The sequence below is a fragment of the Lissotriton helveticus genome, chromosome 1_1 (assembly GCF_964261635.1).
Source record: "Lissotriton helveticus chromosome 1_1, aLisHel1.1, whole genome shotgun sequence".
Taxonomy (NCBI): Eukaryota; Metazoa; Chordata; class Amphibia; order Caudata; family Salamandridae; genus Lissotriton; species Lissotriton helveticus.
In genome coordinates this window covers 1,013,440,087-1,013,461,556 of record NC_136057.1, presented here as the reverse complement: position 1 = coordinate 1,013,461,556, position 21,470 = coordinate 1,013,440,087, and the positions used below count along the sequence as shown (strand labels likewise).

The window sequence follows — 21,470 nt, the reverse complement described above, 5'->3', positions numbered from 1 at the left end:
TTAGATTTGAAGGAATCACATCAGCATACACCAGCTCTCTCTTCATGTGAACCGCATCAACTGTTGTGTATGTGTGTTCGGCAAAGCAATATAAAACCCGCCTCATGCCCAGAATTGGCAGAAGTTGCACTTATGTTATGAGTATGAAGTCGTGGAGATCAGACCTCATAACAATTCTGTATCGTGTTGTTCTTGAAACTTTAGCACTCGCTGTACAGATATAGTTTAACAAGTAAAGCAGATAGTAGACCAATAACATATTATTCTCATGTAAACCACGATGAACTACTAGGTGGAAAGCTAAAGCAACAACTAAGTGTCGTGTGCAGAAGTTGCAAAAAAGGAAAAATGGCGTTTAAACCGGTAATGAGCCCATGCTAACTTAACACGGTGTAAAGATATCCAGGACCTAGATGACACCTCCTCATGATCCGGAAACGAACTGAATAAGATAATAGAAGTGCCATCTCATGAGAGCAGATTGCAAGTTTATATGTGGACGGTCCGCAAGGTAAAGCATTAAAAACTAGGAAAATTTAATGCTAAAGAAAAATAAAACAGCCAAGTACTTTATCGAGTCTTAAGCCAATAGGCAAGGTAAATAATAAAAACTTGACAAATAAGTCAATGAATTGTCAATGAAATGCTAGTACTCAGCATATCAAACATGAAAAAGGTCTATGACATAACTGTGTATGCAAAATAAGCTGCAACAGCCTCCAATAGGAAGTCACCGTCTTCATCCGAAAACAGTTCAGCCATCCAATTTAAAAGCGGAAAAGAACATACGTGCTCTCCCAGCACCGGATCCTCTATCACCATCAGAGGACAGCTCGGTGGGTTTTCAAGAAAGCTCTGTTCCAAGAAAGACTGTGCTGCCGCCAGTAAATTCCAGGGACCAAGTAGTCCATGCATCAATGCCACAGCCATAATCCTTTCGCCAGGACAAACCAACTCGTGAGTAATGATAGGAGTCATCAGCTGATTAAAGTCGACGTCAGGAGAAACCGGTCCGCAGAGACACAAATCAATGGCCCAATCGAAATCACAGGTCAGGCAGTGAAATACAGGCTGGACACAGGTGAAGTAGGAGAATCGAAAAGATAATCCATATGCCGTGCTTAATATCGCCAACGGCATTGTGCCATAATATTCTAGCATGCGATTGCGGAACAGTGTCAGCAGCTGCAGGGTGGGAGGTTGCATAGGAGGGACATCCATATTTAAAAATGTAAAAAAGCACAAGAGCGTCCGCTGGTAATGCAAGTAAAAATGCCAATCCACGAACCAGAGTGCAGAAAATAGAATGAAAGGAAGCAGGGATGACTCCAAAGATTTTCTCAAATGAAGTCACGAGACCACTGGTAACAACTTTAAAAAAAGTGCGCCAGGGACTTTGTGGAGGATGCGTTAAAGATAGTCGGAAACATGTTGCTGAAATTGAAAGGCAAATCTTAATTGAAAAGGGTGTGCACCTCTGTACGGGTGTTCGCTATGTGAAGTACGAAAGTTTCACGGGCCGAACTCAAGGCCACCTCTCTCTGAGACAAAAGAGCTCTTATTCTTGCCATGCCGTTGAAACGTGTCCCAAGGTTGGTATTTGTGGCCAGATTGAAACTCCCTATGTTCATGTGTGGGAGGAAATAGAACATTTCTGCAGCAAATAACCCGTTCACTTACTGTTACGATAAAAGGAATACTTTTAATTAACTCAGAACAATCTTCATTATTGAGCATCAAATAACTACCATTTTCCAACAACTTGAACGTGGGGATGATAGCAGGAACTGGCGTGCCTTGCAACACGCAAGCCATATTTGGTCGGTGTTTGTTGCATGAACCGTGTAACTGTATGTGCCTACACATTAGTGAATGATCTGGCGTCTCAGTGCATTCCTCTCCATTCAGATAAACTTCTTGATCATCTTTGAAACATCTGTATGTGTATGGAAGCGACCAGACCTCATGAAGAAAAGGACTACCTAAAGGTTCATAACGACCTATTGGTATATATTTCATACAATTTGAAAACTTATATAAAGCAAAAGGCAGCGTTATTAAACCGTGGATAAGGCATGTTGCCAAAAAACCCGCAATCCTCTGCTGATGATGTCACTGAGCATGTCATGAATGATGTAATATGTGACATCATCAGCAGTGGATTACGGGTAATGGTATCTCTAGTTTACTCCCTTATAGCTGTCTTTCTTTTAACATAAGTGTCTGTTTCCTTCCCTTATACTTACTGTTTTTGGTTCGCTTCCGGTTCGCGTACCGGCGAGCGAACTGGGAAGCGAACTAAGAGAAATAGAGGTTGGCACAGTTCCAAATATTGTACCAATTTTTTAATAACGGGGAGGTAGTTCTGAAAAGAACTTTTTTTTTATTTTTCTGAACATTTTTTTACTGTTTTTGAATTTTTCGGAACAGTTTTATATTTTTGGGGGTTTTTCTTGGAGGGGGCAATGAAAACGATTCATTGTAAAGGGCTCAACAGGAGCAACAAAACAAAAAAAAGAAGTATTTATTATTTTGGGCGTTTCGGACAAACTTGCATATGATAGTCAATAGCTCTGTTGATCAGAGTGATGCTTTTTTCTCCGTAGGAAATGAATCCATCGCAAAATGCGCAGATGTGTTTTACATCACCAAATCTCATTTGTATATTTGGCACCATCTCCCTGCCCTCTGGTCCCGTTACTTCCGGTACAACAGATCTTCTGGCCATAATAGGGAGATTATCTAGGTCGTTCCGAAACTGTGCAGCACTGTAGTTGTTAGGATGCCACCTAGTCATATGGCGATGCATTGTGTAGTTTCCGAAACTGTATTTTTTGTCGGTCCCTCTGGACAGTCTATCTTGACATATAAGGCAAGTTACGTATCTTGCATTTACTTTTTTCTGACCTTTGGGAATTTTAAAAAATTGCCAAATGAAGTTTTCTTTCCGGTGAGACGTCCTGGGCTGCTCAGGCAAAAACTGCCTCTCTTCGTGCTCGTCCTCCTGTTCCTCTTCTTCTTCTTCTTGTTGAATTATAACTTGAGCAGGTGGTCCACTCTTCCTTGGATGTGGTGGAGGTGGTGGGAAAGCACCAGCTGAAGCTACTAAAGAAGCCATTGCTCAGTGATCACAAAGGGTCTTTCTCTCACAATGATGAAAGTCAGAGTGAGGAAAGAAGGAGGGATTTTCATCATTTGGGAAAAACAAGAGTTCTCAACCAATCAAAAGTGTTCATTTTAGATTATATGACCTAGTCTTACATCATTAGGAAACCAAAAGTGAAATGAACCAATGAAAAGTGTTATTACCAAGTCACATGACTTGCTGTGTTTACGTTAAGCGCTTTGCAGGGCCTCCCGGTTTGCTTCCAGAAACCTGCGCTTTGCGACTCGCTTCGCGTACCAGTTCGCTAACGTAGTACGTCATATGACGTATCACGCGACAACGTGAAACGTCATGCGGACGGGAGGAGTCACGATGTTGTTTTGTAACGCGGCACTTGCGGTAAAGAAACGTTTACCGGCTCGCGGTCTATTTCGCGGCATCAAGGTCAGCTAACGGGAAGCTTCCCGATTTGCGAAGCGGGAACGAAGAAAAAAAAATATTTAAAAAAAAAATTATTCATAAACATATAAAATATATTTTTGGATTTAAAGAAGAATACATTTTACAGCTACAGATATTAGCTGTTAAAAAACCAATGAAATTCACAGAAAAAACCATAGGTTATGGACCATATATAGTTAGGAATTAGCATTTACAAAACCTTGAAAATTCACTGAAAAAACCATAGGTTATAGACCATATATAGTTAGGAATTAGCATTTACAAAACCTTGAAAATTCACTGAAAAAACCATAGGTTATAGACCATATATAGTTAGGAATTAGCATTTAAAAAACCTTATTTTACTCACACAAAACCATTGAAATTCCATATATAGTTAGTTGCACTAACTATATATCGCGCACCCGCAATCCACTGCTGATCATGTCACATATTACATCATTCATGACATGGTCAGTGACATCACTGATGACATCTCAAATGACATCACTGATGACATCACTGATGACATCTCATTTGACATCATTCTTGTGCTAATACGATAAACCTCTTCAGACTCTAATATAACCTTAGATACACTCAGTGTATACAGACACTCACACACTGCCACTCATCCATGGAGTTACTCACACACCCAGTCAGTCATGCAAAGAAACAATCTCACCTCCATTTCTTCAACTATACAGTTAAACACACCTTACTTATTGATACATATACTAACACATATTTACTCTCTTATACAATCCCTGATACAAGTTCACAATGATCGATACAACCACTCACTCATTCAGTGGCTCTCATGCACAGTTATTTATATATGCCAACTCTCACATGTACTGTGTTTTACATATGTACTTACTATGACATGTAGCATTGAGATATCCATTCACTCATCAATACACTCATGCACACAGTCAACTGCCCATGTAGCTGTTTCCACATGCACTCTTGAACTCATACACCTAGTGAATAAACTGCTCACACATCTATGCATAGAGTCACACACCTTCCAGCCACCCCCACACAAACTCAATCTCCCATAGAAATACTTGGGCAACCAATTAATAACACATATAGCCTCTCGTATAGCTAATGATCAACACATGCAGCAGTTTACAGAACAACAGACATAATGATGCACAAATTAAGACAGTTTAGTCACTAACCCATGCATTCAGTGAGACACATTTAATCACTCACTCATACAGTCAGTCATGCACCTACTAAATCCTTCATCCAGACACTTATACATCCACTCAAGACATATTTTAACTTTACAGAAAAATACAGTCACTGGATGTTGTCATCAGTGATGTCATCAGTGATGTCATTTGAGATGTCATCAGTGATGTCATCAGTGATGTCACTGACCATGTCATGAATGATGTAATATGTGACATGATCAGCAGTGGATTGCGGGTGCGCGATATATAGTTAGTGCAACTAACTATATATGGAATTTCAATGGTTTTGTGTGAGTAAAATAAGGTTTTTTAAATGCTAATTCCTAACTATATATGGTCTATAACCTATGGTTTTTTCAGTGAATTATATATATATATATATATATATATATATATATATATATATATATATATATATATATATATATATATATATATTTATTTTTTACAGAAAGAGCAGAGGCCACACAGGGGAAATCGAGGGAACCAATTTATTGTATCACGGCAAATGCATTTCGGCCTGACAGCCTTCCTCAGTGCCTAGCAGCATCCATCTAGTTTCCCAGTCCCATTGATTTATAGTCCTTCTTCGTTGTTGCCGAAAAAAGACACTCCGCCTTCTACTCAGGTGTGACTGCTCGACCCAGGTACTCCACAGTGTTGCCGTGAACTACCGATCCCACAATGCTCTTTGTTTGCAGGTGAGTAGTGCGGATAATTCGCTGAAACATCACCACACCTCCCTCCATCCGGACAGAGCAGATGCCACACAGGGGAAATCCAGGGAACCAATTTATTGTATCACGGCAAATGCATTTCGGCCTGACGGCCTTCCTCAGTGCCTAGCAGCATCCATCTGGTTTCCCAGTCCCATTGATTTATAGTCCTTCTTCGTTGTTGCCGAAAAAATGTGTGTATATATATATATACACACACACACACACACACACACAAACAACTCCTCATCTCGCTCACTTTTCGTCGGCAGAAGAAAGAGCACGGACCCAATTAATATTTACTGCTGGCTATTTTTTTGTTGTTGCTCCCAACTGACCCTGGTAGCCATGGCGCGTTTCGTCCCTCCCAGGGGACTTGATCACGTGTATATATACACACATATATATATATAGATATATATACACATACACATATATATGAAGCAAGGTGTGAAAAAGTTTGAACAGGACGCAGGAAAGCATTTACGCATACTGCTTCACTAACAGGGATACACGTTTCTGTTTTAACCCAGCAATTACAAACACCCAGTATATTCAGCTTTTGTTAACTTCTCTTTGTCACAAGCTTCAGTTTTTGATTTCTCAGTCATCAAAAAGCTACAATACTGAAGGTCTGACGCTCATTTCCATTCTGCAGGACCCAGAATATGCTACTTGCATAGACTGCTACCATACAAGGCCATTGTCCAACAAAAACCCTAATTGTTATCTGGGGAAAAAGGAAGCCATTTTACACTGCACACACAGGGCCTTCTAAGTCAACGCAGTGACAAAACGCAATAGTCAAGCAAACGTTGAGTTGGGGGCAGTAGAGCGAAGTTACTCTTCTAAAACGCTAAATGGGTGACTATTGAGAGGTTAATATAAAACATGAGAAACCAATGACAGCACTGGAAATACTGAGACCGCTTAGATGACCACTAAATAGGGAAAGAAAAGGCTGGGTGAGGCCACACGTTGGTGCGATTGTCCGATGCAAGTTTGCTAAAAGTCAGTGTAATTAGGGGACAACCTAAGTTTAGGGCCAAGCAGGAAAATAGGTCTTCTTCCCTACTATCCGAAATGACAAACTGAATATGCTACTTACCAGTATGCATCTGTTCTTGGCATGTAGGGCTGCTAACATTCATATCTTAGCATTAGATCGCCGCCTAGTGTTGGGCTCGGATGATTGCACATTGTTGTCCTGGAAGAGTCTTCGAAGTATCCTGAGATAGGTGGCTCCTCCCCTGGACTACAGTGCGCATGGGCATCGGCTCCATCCCCAGATTGTTTTTCGCCATTGTGGCAGGAGATGGAGTGAAAGTGTAAAGGATGTCCATGCTAATGAATAAATACAATAGTATATCTGCAGCTGCGACAGGCACCGGGGAGGAGGGCGGGCGATATGAATGTTAGCAGCCCTACATGCCAAGAACAGATGCATACTGGTAAGTAGCATATTCAGTTCGAGGCATGTGGGCTGCTAAATTCATATCTTAGCATAGAATACATAGCAGTCCCTCCATCAGCGGCGGTTGCACGTGCCAGCTGCAGAAACCTGAAAAAGTGTCTTGAGAACAGCCTGTCCTACAGCTGCTTGCTGCTTGGAATGCACATCAACACAGTAGTGTTTTGTGAAGGTATGTGGTGTGACCCACGTGGCTGCTCTGCAAATATCCTCTAAAGGAATGTTCCCTAGGAAAGCCATGGATGCCCCCAGTTTGCGTGTGGAGTGCGCTCTGGGGGGTATTGTTAAAGTGCGCTTGGCTTTCTGATAACATATCTGGATGCACTTAACAATCCACCTGGCTATCCCTGCTTTAGAAATTGGGTTGCCTTTGTGTTGTGGTGCGAAGGCAACAAAGAGTTGTTTTGTCTTTCTAAAGGGTTGTGTTCTGTCTATGTAGTACATCAACGCCCTCCGTACATCTAAGGTATGAAGCATTCTTTCCGCCACCGTTTGCGGGTTTTGAAAGAATGCTGGTAAGTCGATAGTCTGGTTAAGATGAAACTGTGACACCACCTTAGGAAGGAATTTAGGGTTAGTGCGTAGCACTACCCTATTTGGGTGAATTTGAATGAACGGCTCTTGTATGGTGAGCGCTTGCAGCTCACTGACACGCCTCAGAGACGTAATAGCTATCAGAAAGGCCACTTTCCACGTAAGGAATTGGAGCTCACACGAGTGCAGTGGCTCAAATGGTGGCCCCATCAGTCTGGTGAGAACGACGTTGAGGTTCCACACCGGAGCTGGTGGCGTTCTTGGGGGAATGACTCTCTTCAGACCTTCAAGGAAGGCTTTAATGGCGGGCACTCTGAAGACAGAGAGGTGCTGCCTGTTCTGAAGATAAGCCGCTATGGCTGAGAGATGTATCCTAATGGAAGTGTACGCCAGATTGCACTTGTAGAGATGTAACAGATAGCAGATGATGTTGGGAATAGATGCATCTAGTGGGTTGATGTCATTGGACGTACAGTAGATGACAAAACGCTTCCACTTAGCAGCATAGCATGCTCTAGTAGTTGGTTTCCTCGCCTCCTTGATGATACTCATGCATTCTGGAGGTAGGTTAAGGTATCCAAACTCTAGGACTTCAGGAGCCAGATCGCCAGGTTGAGCTGTCGTGGATCTGGATGCTGAATGTCTCCATGGTTCTGCGTCAAAAGGCTGGGCGTGAGGCGCAGACTTTGATGCGGCACCACTGAGAGTTCGAGGAACGTGGTGTACCAAGCTTGTCGTGCCCACGTTGGAGCAACCAGGACGAGAGTCATGGAGTGCTGCCTTAGCTTTCTTGCGACCAGCGGTATTAGAGGGGCTGGCGGAAAAGCGTATGCAAATTTGCCTGACCAGTTCATCCATATCGCATTCCCCTGCGACTGTGGGTGAGGGAACCTGGCGGCAAAGAGTCGGCATTTTGCGTTCTCCTTTGTTGCGAACAGGTCTATCTCCGGATGACCCCACTGCTGGAAGAACGGGTGGAGAACCGAAGGGTGTATCTCCCACTCGTGCATCTGATGGCTGTATCTGCTGAGCAGATCCGCCATCTGATTGTCCTTGCCCGGGAGGTGTTCTGCCATGAGGAAAATGTTCCTCTGAATGGCCCACTTCCACATGCTCTGAGCCAGATGAGACAGCTGTGGCGAGTGGGTGCCCCCCTGTTTCTGAATGTAGTACATCGCGGTCATGTTGTCCGTCCGGACTAGCACGACCTTGTTGCTCAGATGTACAATGAAGGACTTGAGCGCCATGAAGATTGCCATCAGTTCCAGATAGTTGATGTGCATCTTCTGTTGCTGCGTCGTCCATAGTCCCTGCACTGTGTAAGTGAGCACATGTGCTCCCCAGCCCTGGAGAGATGCGTCCGTCGTCAGGACAATCTGCGGCACGGGCTCGTGGAACAGTCGGCCCTTGCAAAGGTTGTGTGGAGTCCACCAATGCAGAGAGTCGTATGCCCGACTGGTAACCAACACTAGGTCTGTCAATTGCCCACGAGCCTGTGTCCACTGATTCGCTAAGCACTCCTGGAGCGGGCGCATATGTAACCGTGCGTGAGGGACTATGAAGATGCAGGAGGCCATCATGCCGATCAACTGCATGAACACTCTCGCTGGCAGGGAGTGTCTTGGTCGGAATCGTTGGATCAGTGACTGAATGCTGTCGATTCTGACTTGGTTTGGCTGAGCCATGGCTGTCAGGGTGTTGATCGTAGCACCCAGGAACTGCCGGACATGTGCCGGCTGAAGATGCGATTTTGGGTAATTTAGGGAGAAACCCAGATCGTGAAGAAGGTGAATTGTAGTCGACATGTCTGCGGCGCACTGTTGCTCTGACTTGGCTTGTACGAGCCAGTCGTCTAGGTAGGGGTAGACATGGATATTCTGCCTCCTGAGGTGCGCCGCCACTGTCGCTAGACACTTGGTGAACACCCTCGGGGCCGTAGTGACTCCGAAGGGTAGGACTTTGAACTGGTAGTGCCTGCCTTGAATAGTGAACCTGAGGTATTTCCTGTGTGACGGGTGTAGTGGAATGTGGAAATAAGCATCCTTGAGATCTAAGGTCGCTAAGAAGTCTCCCTGGTTTAGCAAGGGAAGAATCTGCTGTAGTGTAAGCATATGGAAATGCTCTGACAGTATGTACAGGTTGAGGGGACATAGATCGAGAATGGGCCTGAGAGAACCGTCCTTCTTTGGAATAAGGAAGTACAGGGAATATACCCCTGTGCCTTCCTCCCCCACCGGCACGAGCTCGATTGCGCCTTTTTGCAGCATCGCCACCACTTCCTGCTGCAATAAGTGCAAGTGCTCTGCGGACATAGGCCTTTGCCTCGGTGGGATGTTGGGTGGAGTGGATGTCAGCTCTAGGCAATAACCATACTGGATTAGTTGTCGCACCCACCTGTCTGTGGTGATGTTTCTCCAGACGGGCAGGAACTGCTGCAGTCTCCCCCCGACAGGTGTTATGTGGTCGGGGGGCAGTGACAGAAAGTCACTGTTTGCTTGGAGTAGAGGTGCGGGAGCTGTTGTTTCCTCTGCCGCGACCTCTGTTGCTGTTATTCCTATAACCTCCCTTGTTCTGTTTAGTGAACGAGGATTGCGTTCCACCTTTGGAGAACTGGGATTGTTGCCCCATCTGTCCTCTGGTGACTCCACGTGCACCTGAGCGACGAAAATTGCTGCCACGAAACTGTTGGGACTGCAGGGCCCCCATAGACTTAGCAGTTTCCGTGTCCTTCTTTATTTTCTCTAGGGTGGTGTCAACATCCGGACCAAACAGACTATCAGGATTGACTGGCTGATTCAGAATTGTTGTTTGAATATCCTGCTTAAACCCTGAGATGCGTAGCCAGGCTTGTTCTCTCAGCATAACGCTAGTGTTGATAGCCCTAGCAGCTGTGTCCGCAGCGTCAAGTGCACACTTGATGGCTGCGTTTGATATTAGCTTTCCTTCCTCAATAAGCATTTTGGTGCCTTCTTGGAACTGTGGGGGCAGGTGTTGTATAACCTGTTCTAGGGTGTCGTAGTGCGCCCTATCATAACGCGCCAGGAGCGCCTGTGTATTTGCGATGCGCCAAAAGTTTGCCGCCTGTGCAGCCACTCTTTTGCCTCCTGCCTCAAGCACTTTGGACTCCTTATCCGGGGGAGGAGCTTCACCCGTTGTCTGGGAGTTGGCACGTTTCCTGGCATTGGCAACCACAAGAGAGTCCAGTGGCAATTGTCCCCGGATGTAGACGGGGTCCGCAGGCGCAGGCCTGTACTTCTTTTCAATGCGAGGGTTGACCACTCTCGCCCTTGTAGGCTCCTTAAAAATTTCCCCAGCATGTTTGAGAACACCTTTCAGCATAGGAAGTGTCTTTACTGTCCTTTCAGATATGGCAAAGGTGTCAAAAAGGAAGTCTTCCTCAACCGGGTCGGCATGCATGTCCACATCATGATTGGCTGCCGCCCGTTCAATTAGTGCATGAAATCCTGCTGAGTCCTCAGTCGGGGATGCACGTGCATTAAAGGTCTGCGGGTCTTGGCCCACACCTTGGGTGTTCTGGTCACCAGTGTCGTCGTAAGAATCTGGTTGTACATCAGGTTCATCGACAGGGAAATTGTACTGTTCATCCTCATCATATTCCTCACCCACAGAGTGTTCTGGGGAGGGAGTAGGGCTCCGTCTTGGAGGAGGCTGAATCGGTTCCGTGAGGCCTGAGGCGTCAAGGGGCACCCTCTTCTTTTTCAACGGGATGAAGTAGGGGTCCACCGGCTCCGAAGTGATCTTCCGTTTATAGAGTGTCAGCTTGCCGGTGGCAGCATCGATGAAATGCTCTGAATCGTCTTCCGATTCGAGTACACGACGTGGAAGAGGGTCAGGCAGCGAGGAACCCTGTTTCGGAGCCGATTTCGTCGAAAACGCTTTCGGCGCCTCCTTAGGTGGCAAGAGAAAAAGGAGTTTCCCAGAAGGCTTAGCCGGAGCGTCCTTTTGCGGCTGCGGTGATGGCATCGGAGCCGATGGAGCAAAGGCTTTCTCCCTGATTCTCTGCAGTGACTCCGCAATGGGGGACGGTACACTGCCAGTGGGTTTCGTCGCCGACAAGGATGCTTTGAGCGGTCCCTCGGATCCGACGTCCTCGCGGGCCTTGTGCGGTTTGGGCGCGGAAACCGTCTTCGGCTCCTCCGAATCTTGAGGCCGGGGCGCAGACTTCTTGGGCGTAGCCTCTTTGGAGCCGACCTTGGCGGGCTTGGACGGCGCCGGAGCCGCTGATCCATGCCGACCATCTTTCTTGGGGGCCCCTTCCTCGGGCGTCGGCTTCGATTTCGGAGCATCGGAATCGACAGACTTCCTCGGCTTCTGCGGACCGGAGGTCGACGGAGCCGACGGGGTGACGGGCACCGACTTCTTCACAGGCACGGCAGCCATCTTAGGGACACTCGAGTCCTTTGGTTTCAGTTTCGATTTCGGGTCGGCCATTTTAGGTGTTGACGACCCCGACGGTGTCAGTTTCGGTTTCGAAACATCGTGCCCAGCAAGTGAGTCCGTAGCCGGGCCCGAAGGCGGGGCTGTGGCTTGCGGCAACGGGTCCTGGGTAAGGCCGACAGGCGATCCCGTGTCCCGGTCGGTATCCTCGAAACCTTCGGGGCAGAGCTCGTCCGCAGAGCTATCCGCCGCGGCCCCATAAATCTCATCGTCGTCTCCTACCTCTTCGACGTATTCGAGGACCTGACCCGCGACTCCGTCGTCGTCTCCCGGATCCGCCTCGACCTCCGTCTGTGATGGGGAGATTTGTAGAAGGTGACCCTGGACCTCTTCTTCCGGGTCGCCGAAGATGTTCTCCGGATCTGGGGCCGCTTGCCTAGCTTCCAAGCGCACCGCGCGCCGAAGCTTGAGAGTTTTCTTGGAGCGGAACTGTGCACAGGCCTTGCACTTGCCGTCGTCGTGGTCCGGTGAAAGGCACTTGTTACACACAGGGTGTAGATCGATGTGTGGGTACTTGGACCCACAGAGCGGGCAGTACTTGAACGGGCTCCGCTCCATGTCCGTAAAGGCTCGCTGTCGTGTCGCGATGAGAAGGCCTCAAAGTTTAGAAAGCGAAGAAAACTCCGCTTATTCCGGCTTCAAGAGACGGAAGACTCGAGACCGAGCGCAGACAATACCGACGCAAGAAAATCGAGGCCTTTTGGCCGGTAAAAGATAGTTTTACTTGGTTCCGACAGTAAGACGTCGAGACCACATCCAAACCCAATGGCGGAAAAAAACAATCTGGGGATGGAGCCGATGCCCATGCGCACTGTAGTCCAGGGGAGGAGCCACCTATCTCAGGATACTTCGAAGACTCTTCCAGGACAACAATGTGCAATCATCCGAGCCCAACACTAGGCGGCGATCTAATGCTAAGATATGAATTTAGCAGCCCACATGCCTCGAACACTTATTACTAAACAAAGCATATCAAAGCCCTCGAGCCACGCACTTCTTAGATCCCATTCAACCTTGCTTTAATAATTAGGACCGTCACATCCTTCTCCAGAACACAGGGATACTGCTCAATAAACAAGTTCTTATCTCAGTGAAACCCATCCTAATAACGGACCAAGCATTGGCTTTCTAGCCATTGCATATTTCCATAGTGCGCGGACACAAGCCTAAGATTTGAAATGGTGAAAATGAAAAGAGACTAGAAAAACGACCAGAATACAGGATTATGGTCAGTCACTTGTGGACAAAATGAAAATTATCCAAAGAAAAAAGAGAGAGGGACTAACATCAGCACCATCTACCAATCAGCACTAAGAGCAAAACCAGAAAAGAAATAGCAGGGCCATCGAGATGGCGTTTGCCTAGAGACAGTACAAATGTTTGCTAACATTTAACTACATTTCTATGGGAAGTAACAATCTTAAGTGACAACTTGTAATATCCAGAAAAATACATTGAACATTTATAAGTTTTCTCAATTTAATAACAAGAGAAATACTGCACTCTCAAAGTTCCTGTACCTTTGGAAAGAAAGTTAAATGGAGTCGCTGTCCTTCCTTGCTCTCGGCTTTCCCTTTGTACCCTGTACTTTAAAACGGTCTCTCACAAACATCTATGGTCAAGCTGTGTCCTGATGCCACGGTCTTTGCACCCACATGTTGCTCATCGTAAATGTAAATGTATTGCGACTTATATAGCGCACGTATCACCCGAAGGCATCAAGGCGCTTGCCTTGGGAACCCGTCCTGGCTTTTCCCTGTGAGATAACCCCATCTGGGTATCCCCAGGGTGAAAGCCAGGCATCCCGCAGCGGGTGGGCCGCCGTAGTGGAGATTAAGCAACTATTGCCCAGAGTTGCAGCGTGGGACCCCATGATTAGAATAGGCACCGAGGCGAGAATTATCGAGTCCGTGGACATTTTGGGCTCAGGACCCTGCCGCGTCGGGAATTGAACTCTGGTCCCGGGCCAGACCTCTGCATCAGGGTCTGCCGCTCTAATCAGTGAGCCACACTCCTCCACTCCTCCGCTCATCTAAATAGTCTTTTCCATAGCCCCTGCTTGTCAAGCTTTCAGGATTTAAAGTCTTCCTTTACAAGCCCTCTGTTTGTCAGGCTTACATGATATGGGCGTCTTGACTGACTGATAAATGGTTGGCTTCCATGAAAAGAGTCAGAACTTAATTATGGCAGAACTGGGGTTTTTCACAAAACTGGCATGATGAGTATTTAAGCTTTAATGCATGGTTCCTAAGGCAAATGTTCCAGCAAAAAAGTCACGAATTACCTAATGTAATGCATACATCACTGCATAAAGATTGATGTTTGCTGGTTATTCCCCATTCATTTAATAAGGGGCTTGTAAAGAAACGTGGGACTCTCCAGTAGTACCACATCCCGGAATTACCAATAGCCCAGATATTGGTAATAGTTCTTGTATTACACATCACTATTACTGCACCAGTCATGATGGAAGCTTTAGAGTCCTAGAGACTGCCAAGCCCACCCGCAATTTAGCAATTTTGGAGTTAGATCTAGGCCTGAGTGGTAAATTCCGTTCCGCTTGCGGAATTTGGGTAATTTTGCTTTCCATGGAGAACGCGAAATTGCCCAAAATTCTGCGTTCAGCGACTCCACGAAATTTTTTGCTTGTTCGCGTTCTGAAAATGCGTGTTCACAAGATATTTCCCCCAGAGCACGCAAACAGCAATTGCGAACAGGGAAATAAGCATCTTGATCAAGCAATTCCGCGTGTTCGCGGAATTTCTACGCGTTCGGAGATTTTTTTACCATTTCGTGGACATTTGCGTAACTCGATTCCACAAATTCCGCCCACCCCTAGTTAGATCAACCACCGCCAGCAGTGTTGTAGTGCATACGATTAGGTACCATTGCCTTCTTTACTCCAGCTATTCCTATTCCTCTTCAGAAAGCTTACCCTCTGTATAGGCCTCCCACTTCTGGGTCCTGTACTCACTGTGCCACTGGAACCAAGCTATAGCCGACTGAGGAGTCCTACCAAGGGTGAATCCAGTCTTGCGTTGCTTGTCCATTCAGGGAGGGCCTAGCCTGGCAGATCATGCTGGACTGCTCCGTGTGGAGAAGAATGGAGCCTGATTTGCATATGGCTAGGTCCAAACCAAGGTGGCAACCGGGTCAAATAATGATGAATGGGGATGGAGTCCCAAGCAATTGATTGCCAGTGACTGATTAATTTAAGCATTCCATCACTTTTTTGTATACTTCCGTAGGTTTATCTTACGGCATAAAGTACATCTCTACAAGAATAAAAAAACACAACGTTTTGACTCCGTGCAAATATTCCCATGACAACACATTTGGCAGTGAGAATTCTTTTCACCTCAACTACTACTTTAATTTTTCCCTACACACACCACAATGACTTCAATTTTCCAGAAGTCTCATTAGTCCCAGACGTAACCCTCTTTCGAAGTGAACTAAAAGACCTCGAGGAATGACTAACGTCGTAGAGCGCAAGGTCGAACATAGTGAAAGGTACAAAGTCATTATTTTCGGCAGGGTCACTGCCGGTCATAATTCAGCACGCAGTCACTATACGAAAAACACAAGTTGTGCAGGCACACGAACCTTAGTTTGTGGCACTGGGCACACAGGATGATCTGGATAAACTAAAGAGATCGGACATAAAAACCGGCCGATCCCCTACCCCATCCCCATTTTGGACCTTTGCCTTGTCCAAGGCCGAGGAGCAGGAGAGCGTTGTTTCTCAGCCTCCTCAGCATCATCATCACGTCCTTGGCCTTGACGCACAGCGCGCCTTCTACAGTGCAGCTCGGAGTCTCCTCCTTGGATTGGGGAGAGGGATGCTCGGGAATGTTTGATGAGCTAGAGGCTCAAAGTCACCCTTCAGTTATTTTATTGGTCTTTTATTCCGCATTTAATTACAGATTTAACCATTCGCCTGTAATTCAAAACACTCTCGCTCTGTCCAAACAGTCTCTTATGCAAAACTTATCGGAGAATGATTTACCAGACCAGACATTAAAAGCAAAACGTAGCACGGGCTCACAGGTATTCCCTGAAATAAAAAAAATATCATGGCTGCAGCACTTGGGTGCCTGCAAGAAACAAGGGACCCAACCGAAGAATGAGCTTGGGCTTGCAAGACAAGACCCCAAATTTGGCGTCCGCTGTAGTCTAAGAGTCTGACCTATGGTGTGATGGGCAGGTCCTGCCATTGGATAAAGCAAAACCTCCAGCGTGGTAGTTTTGTGCAAGGCACCCACACTTGCATCAGCAAAAGCTGTGAGTGGCGTACATTTAAACCAGTGGCAGACAATAACTAGACATCGGTAGTCCTCTGTCCTTGCCGTCTCGGGACGAGAGTTGCAGAGGCCGCCCCTGATTAGGTGGCCTCGAGGGCTGGCACCATAACGGATGCCAGAGCCCTGCAAGGAGCCGGTTTTGAGTGCCTGGAAGCGCCCCATGGCAGAGGGGTACTTCACGTGTGACAAACTCGCACCAGAGAGGCACCGGGTCACCTAGTCGCTGGCGCCCAGAAGAAACCGTGCGTTGAGCGGAATACTCCTTTCAACCCCGCCCTAGTTCGTAAAAAGATTGCGGCATCCCGAAGCAGAGGGTAGCCAAAGGTGGCAGCAAGCGGGAGGTACGGTTGGCTGCCTCCTTTCCGGACGGTGAGCGTTTTCCCCTCCCTAGGCGGCCAAGGTAGCGAGCGGGATTCCCAGTCACTCCCCTGCTCCAGCACTCTAATCATCCCGGCGTCCCAGGAGCAGAGGGGAGCCGAAAACAGCTGCGAGCAGGAGGCTCAATCGGCTGCCTCCTTTGCAGATGCCATGAGGGACGGTGAGCGGATTTCACCTCCCTAGGCATGGTCCGAACCGAAACCAGCACCCCTCATAGGCTGTGTGGATAGCTGACCTAAGAGAAATTCAAGGAAATTGTAGGGAAAGTTCGCATCGCCTAGTTCTTCACTTAGAACGTCTGGAGATGAGGCTCTGCAATTTCTGGAGATGAGGCTCTGCAATTTTTTAGATTGACGCGGCGGGCTCGGGGGCCGATTACAACCTTTGGAACCTGGTTCGAACACGGAGCGAGGAGTGTTGCAGCAGAAACTAAATTATCTTGCTCCTTTTCACTGAGGCATACACTAGGCCATCACCAGGCCCGCATCCTTGGTCACGAGGGCCACCGGGTCAGCGAGCCTCATCCCTTTAGCGATAAAGGAAAGGATATGGAAAGGAGTTCATAGATATTGTCTCATTGTTAGAGATACAACTGGATGGGCTAGACTTAACGGAGTGTGATGAGGATAGGAGAGAAATAAGTGGAAGGAAAGGACCTTCGATAATTGGCTGGATGCCTTCAGAATAATGGCCTGCATTATCGTTGAAAAATTTCCACAGAACCCTCGGATCATTGGCTGTATGAGGCCAATATCCACGGGGCACACGGACGGTTCCCAGGGGATGCATGGTTAGAATATGATAAAGGTTTTAGGTTAAAAATGCAGACCCACCCCGAGATGGAATGTTAGGTTTCATACATAAAATGATGGTGACAAAAGAGGTAAAAACATGGGCAGGTAAGGGCAAGCAGCCCTTTCGGGGTTCCTTTCAAAAAGTCAAAGGTAGGTCATGTCACTCACGGCCCAAAACACATAAATGGAAACTTCCGCCCACCAGCGGGCCGCCCGCGATTTGTTGGAAATACGAGCCAAGGAGTGCACATGGCGGGCCTCTTGTAAGTTCCAACACATATTCCATTTGGGGGGTGGAGGGAACCCAGCAGTAGGGTGCAGTCGCAAAAAGGAGCAGCGAGGGGACAAGAAATAAAAAGAAGCAATAATACGGACACGGGGGCTACTGCGGAACTGAAGGACTTGAGCAGTTACCAACTAGCCGCATCCCCCATTAACACGCACCAGCTCAGACAGCTAGCTAACAAGTGCCATAACAGAGTGCGCAGGGATGCTAGTGAAAGGTTTTGAAGGAGCATTTGTCATACCTTGTGAAGGCTCCTTGTACACTGGCAATGTCAACAACTTGAAATCAGCACTGCAGCACCCAGAGATAGTGAGGCAGAAAATAGACAAAGATATAGCCTTAGGTAAGGGCGCGGGCCCCCTACCCCGCCCCAGTACCGGAGGGACTAGTGATATTTCCATGGGGGTAGTTCCCAAGAAGGAAGCAGGCCAGTTCAGATTCATTCACAACTTCTCCTTCCAGAGGGGAGTCGGTCAACAATGGCACAAGCTCAGAGGCATGCTCAGTGGGCTACACGACAGTGGGCAATGCCATTGACCTAGTAAGGGCGGGAGGTCATGGTGTCCTTATGGCCAAAGCCCAAAGAGTCCGCATTCTGCCTCCTCCCGGTTAACAAGGTAAGCTTTCACCTGCTGGGCTTCCAATGGGAGTGGGGCAACTTACTTTGATAAAGCAATGCCAATGGGTTGTTCAGTGTCCTGCGCATATTTTGAGCAATTTAGCACCTTTTTGGAATGGGCCTTACACAACTGGCACCCACAGGGGGCAAACTGCACTACCTAGACTACTTCTTGTTTGTAGGTCCAGCAAGGTCGGCGGAATGTGGTGAGATCCTGGCAGCACTTCAAGAACTAAGAGGGGAGCTGGGAGTCCTTTAGGCAGCAGAAAAAGCAGTAGGTCACTCCACCCAGCTCACATTTTTAGGGATTGAGCTTGACTCAGTTGCAGGAACGTCCAGGCTCCCAAAGGCAAAAGTAAGAGTTTATGGGCGACATTAGAAACTTGAGCTGTAGGGTGAAGACACCCCTCAGCGAGTTACAACAGCTTATTGGTAATCTCAACTTTGTGGGCAGAATCATCCCTGTCCTGGCAGCCTCGGGACGAGAATTACTGCAACCAGAAATGCACTTATTTGAAGACTGATAATTTAAAAAACTAGTGCCCTTCGACACATCCAGAGCTCATTTTATTCCCACTACTCAAGCAAATATTCCACTACCCCCTCATTTACCACCAACATTTCAACATCAGACCTATCCCATCACCACCAGTGGTCCTTCAGCAGCTGTCGACACCAGTGCTTTAATGCATCTTGCTTCATGCAGGCATCTGCTCACCTGGGGCGATGCAGTTTCCACATTAAGGCCCTTGAACATGCCTCATTTTCAGAGACTAGGGCAGCTCATCACCAAAACAATTCACAGGCATACATTTAGAACTAGCTTGCCATACCAATATATCTTCAACTTTACTGCGTGGAACCAGTAAATAAAGATGAAAGTCCACGTCTGTCCAGCTATCCTACTCTATTTCTCGTCCCTTTAAGTTTCCTTGCACTTTGGCTTATAAGTCTGTCAAGTGGCTTTCTTTATCTCTATCTGGAGCTTCCAACGAATCTAGGCAAGACCCTACAAGGTCACCCACAACTTCCCCGTAGTTCTGTAAGCACCTTGAGCCCACTACTTACAGTGGCGGTAGAGTACATTGTTTTTTGTTTGAAAAATGACTGCACCCCAGGAGGTGGACAATTTCTCCACCACTTGAAGTCAAGCAAACCACAATACTGAGGACATTCCCCCATCCAAAAGAGATGAGGCATCTCAAAGTGTTTGAATTGGTTGACAAGGGACCATAGATGCAGCCCACAGAACAGAAATACCATCTTCCTCAACTCTTTCCCAGAAGTCATCAAACTGTTAAAAATAGTTACACACCAAACCAGCCATGGCACATAGCCTACCAACCCCCTACAAGGAGGACTGATGTGGCCTGCAAATCATCACCCTCCCCAAGCTGTCTCAAAGTCTGATCTTAAATTAATATTCCACAAGCAGAAAAGCCTGCAAAGCCAGCTTCAACCTGCAGTGCTTTTGCAAAAATATTAGAAACCTGTATTTCATTGGTTGGCTGTTGACTGCTGCCCAATTGCTAAGGCCTGGGAATACAGTCTGGTACATCAACTTCGGCAAGCAAAAATGTCACCTCAAGAAGAGCAGATGGTCCAGCCTTCTTCCTTCCTGGACATGCGATTCAGCGTACTGACCATCTCCACTAAGCTCTGATCAAGCCAAATGCTTTGCCCAAAACACTTTTGGATTGCCTTGCTGCTGCATGCCGTCATGATTGTTGGATAACCCCAGTCAGCCCAATGAATCCAGTGGCGCAGACAGCATCGAAATGCCGTCCAGAGACTCACCAAATTTACAAAGGAAACTGTCATAGGAGTAGTGATTCTGTCCAGCACCATAGCATCAGTTATTTTCTTCGGACTGTAGCTACCTTCCTTTCGACCCTCCTCTAAACAGTCCCGACACCCACTAGCCTCGACCATGCGTGGCATAAGCACGGCACACGGACCTTTAGCATGGGTACCACAAGATGCATTCTTGAGACAAAGGGGGCCCCAACCCTGTCCAAGCTGTGCCGCAGTCCATTACTAACTTTGCTCAGTCTATGCAATTCCAAGCTTGGAGTCTGAACAATCACCAGTAGAGCCCCTGTTTTTTTTTTTTTGCAGAGTTTTATATAGCGCGAACTTGACCCGAACTGATTCAGGTATCAGAGCGCTTTACATAACACCAGTTACGTTACAGGAGGAGACACATTCATTTTTGTTAGGCACGGGGAGATTAAGTGATTTGCCCAGAATCACAGGATGTTTGGCGTCGTTACCAAGACTCGAACCCAGAACCCCAGGTCCGAGGTCGAGCGCCTTAGCCGTTAGGCCAACTCCTCTATACATTTAAAAGGTAAAAGAACCGTGCCAGCAAAGTAGTCCCTTGTGGGCGTGTCTGTGTTGTGCTGTGGGCGTGGGCTGTGGGCGTGGCTAACACTGGGGGCGTGTGGTACGGCCATCACATCGTGGGCTGTGGGCGTGTGCTGGGGGCGTGACAAACACGGGGGGCGTGTGTCCGCCCTTCATGCCATGTGAGTCGTACATACAAGCGCCAATTACGTTGCTGCGCAGCATCAAGGTGCACGCTGGGGGCGTGAGAAACGCTGGGGCGTGAGAAACGCTGGGGGCGTGTGTCCGGCCTTCATGCCATGTGAACATAATTGCGCCGCATTAAGGGGCACGCTGGGGGTGTGAGAAACGCTGGGGGCGTGTGCTACGTTCCGCCCTTCATGCCATGTGGGTCCTACATTAATCAGAAGATCGTCTGCTGTGGCCGTGTGCTGGGGGCGTGACAAACGCGTTCACCTGGAGGCCTGGTAAGTAACGTTACTGCAGCCTCTCCTGCGCGCTGTTACTGAACTCTCTCATTTAAAGAGAAATTACACGCGCCTGCTACCATCAACCAGGGCTCTAGCCTGGCTCAGGCAGCGGATCAGTACACTAATTACACGCGCCTGATAACATCAACCAGGGCTGCAGCTGGGCCTCAAGCGGGGGAACACGCAAATGTGAGTCTTTTTTTGCCACGTCGAGCCAAAAAGCATCTTGATCCTTTGGTATGAGCCAGTAATGACCTCCTATACAGGCTAACTCGCTCCCGTGGTGATTTTAGGTCTGTCTTGAATAGAATCAGGAATTTACTGCTTCCATATCCTTGGGTC

The 21,470-nt window shown here is 47.3% G+C and overlaps 1 protein-coding gene across 2 annotated transcripts in view; it reads right to left on the bottom strand.

Moving 5' to 3' along the window:
- SND1 (staphylococcal nuclease and tudor domain containing 1) overlaps positions 1–21,470 on the bottom strand; it is a 2,092,018-nt gene that overhangs the window by 1,483,278 nt on the left and 587,270 nt on the right. The window lies entirely within an intron of this gene.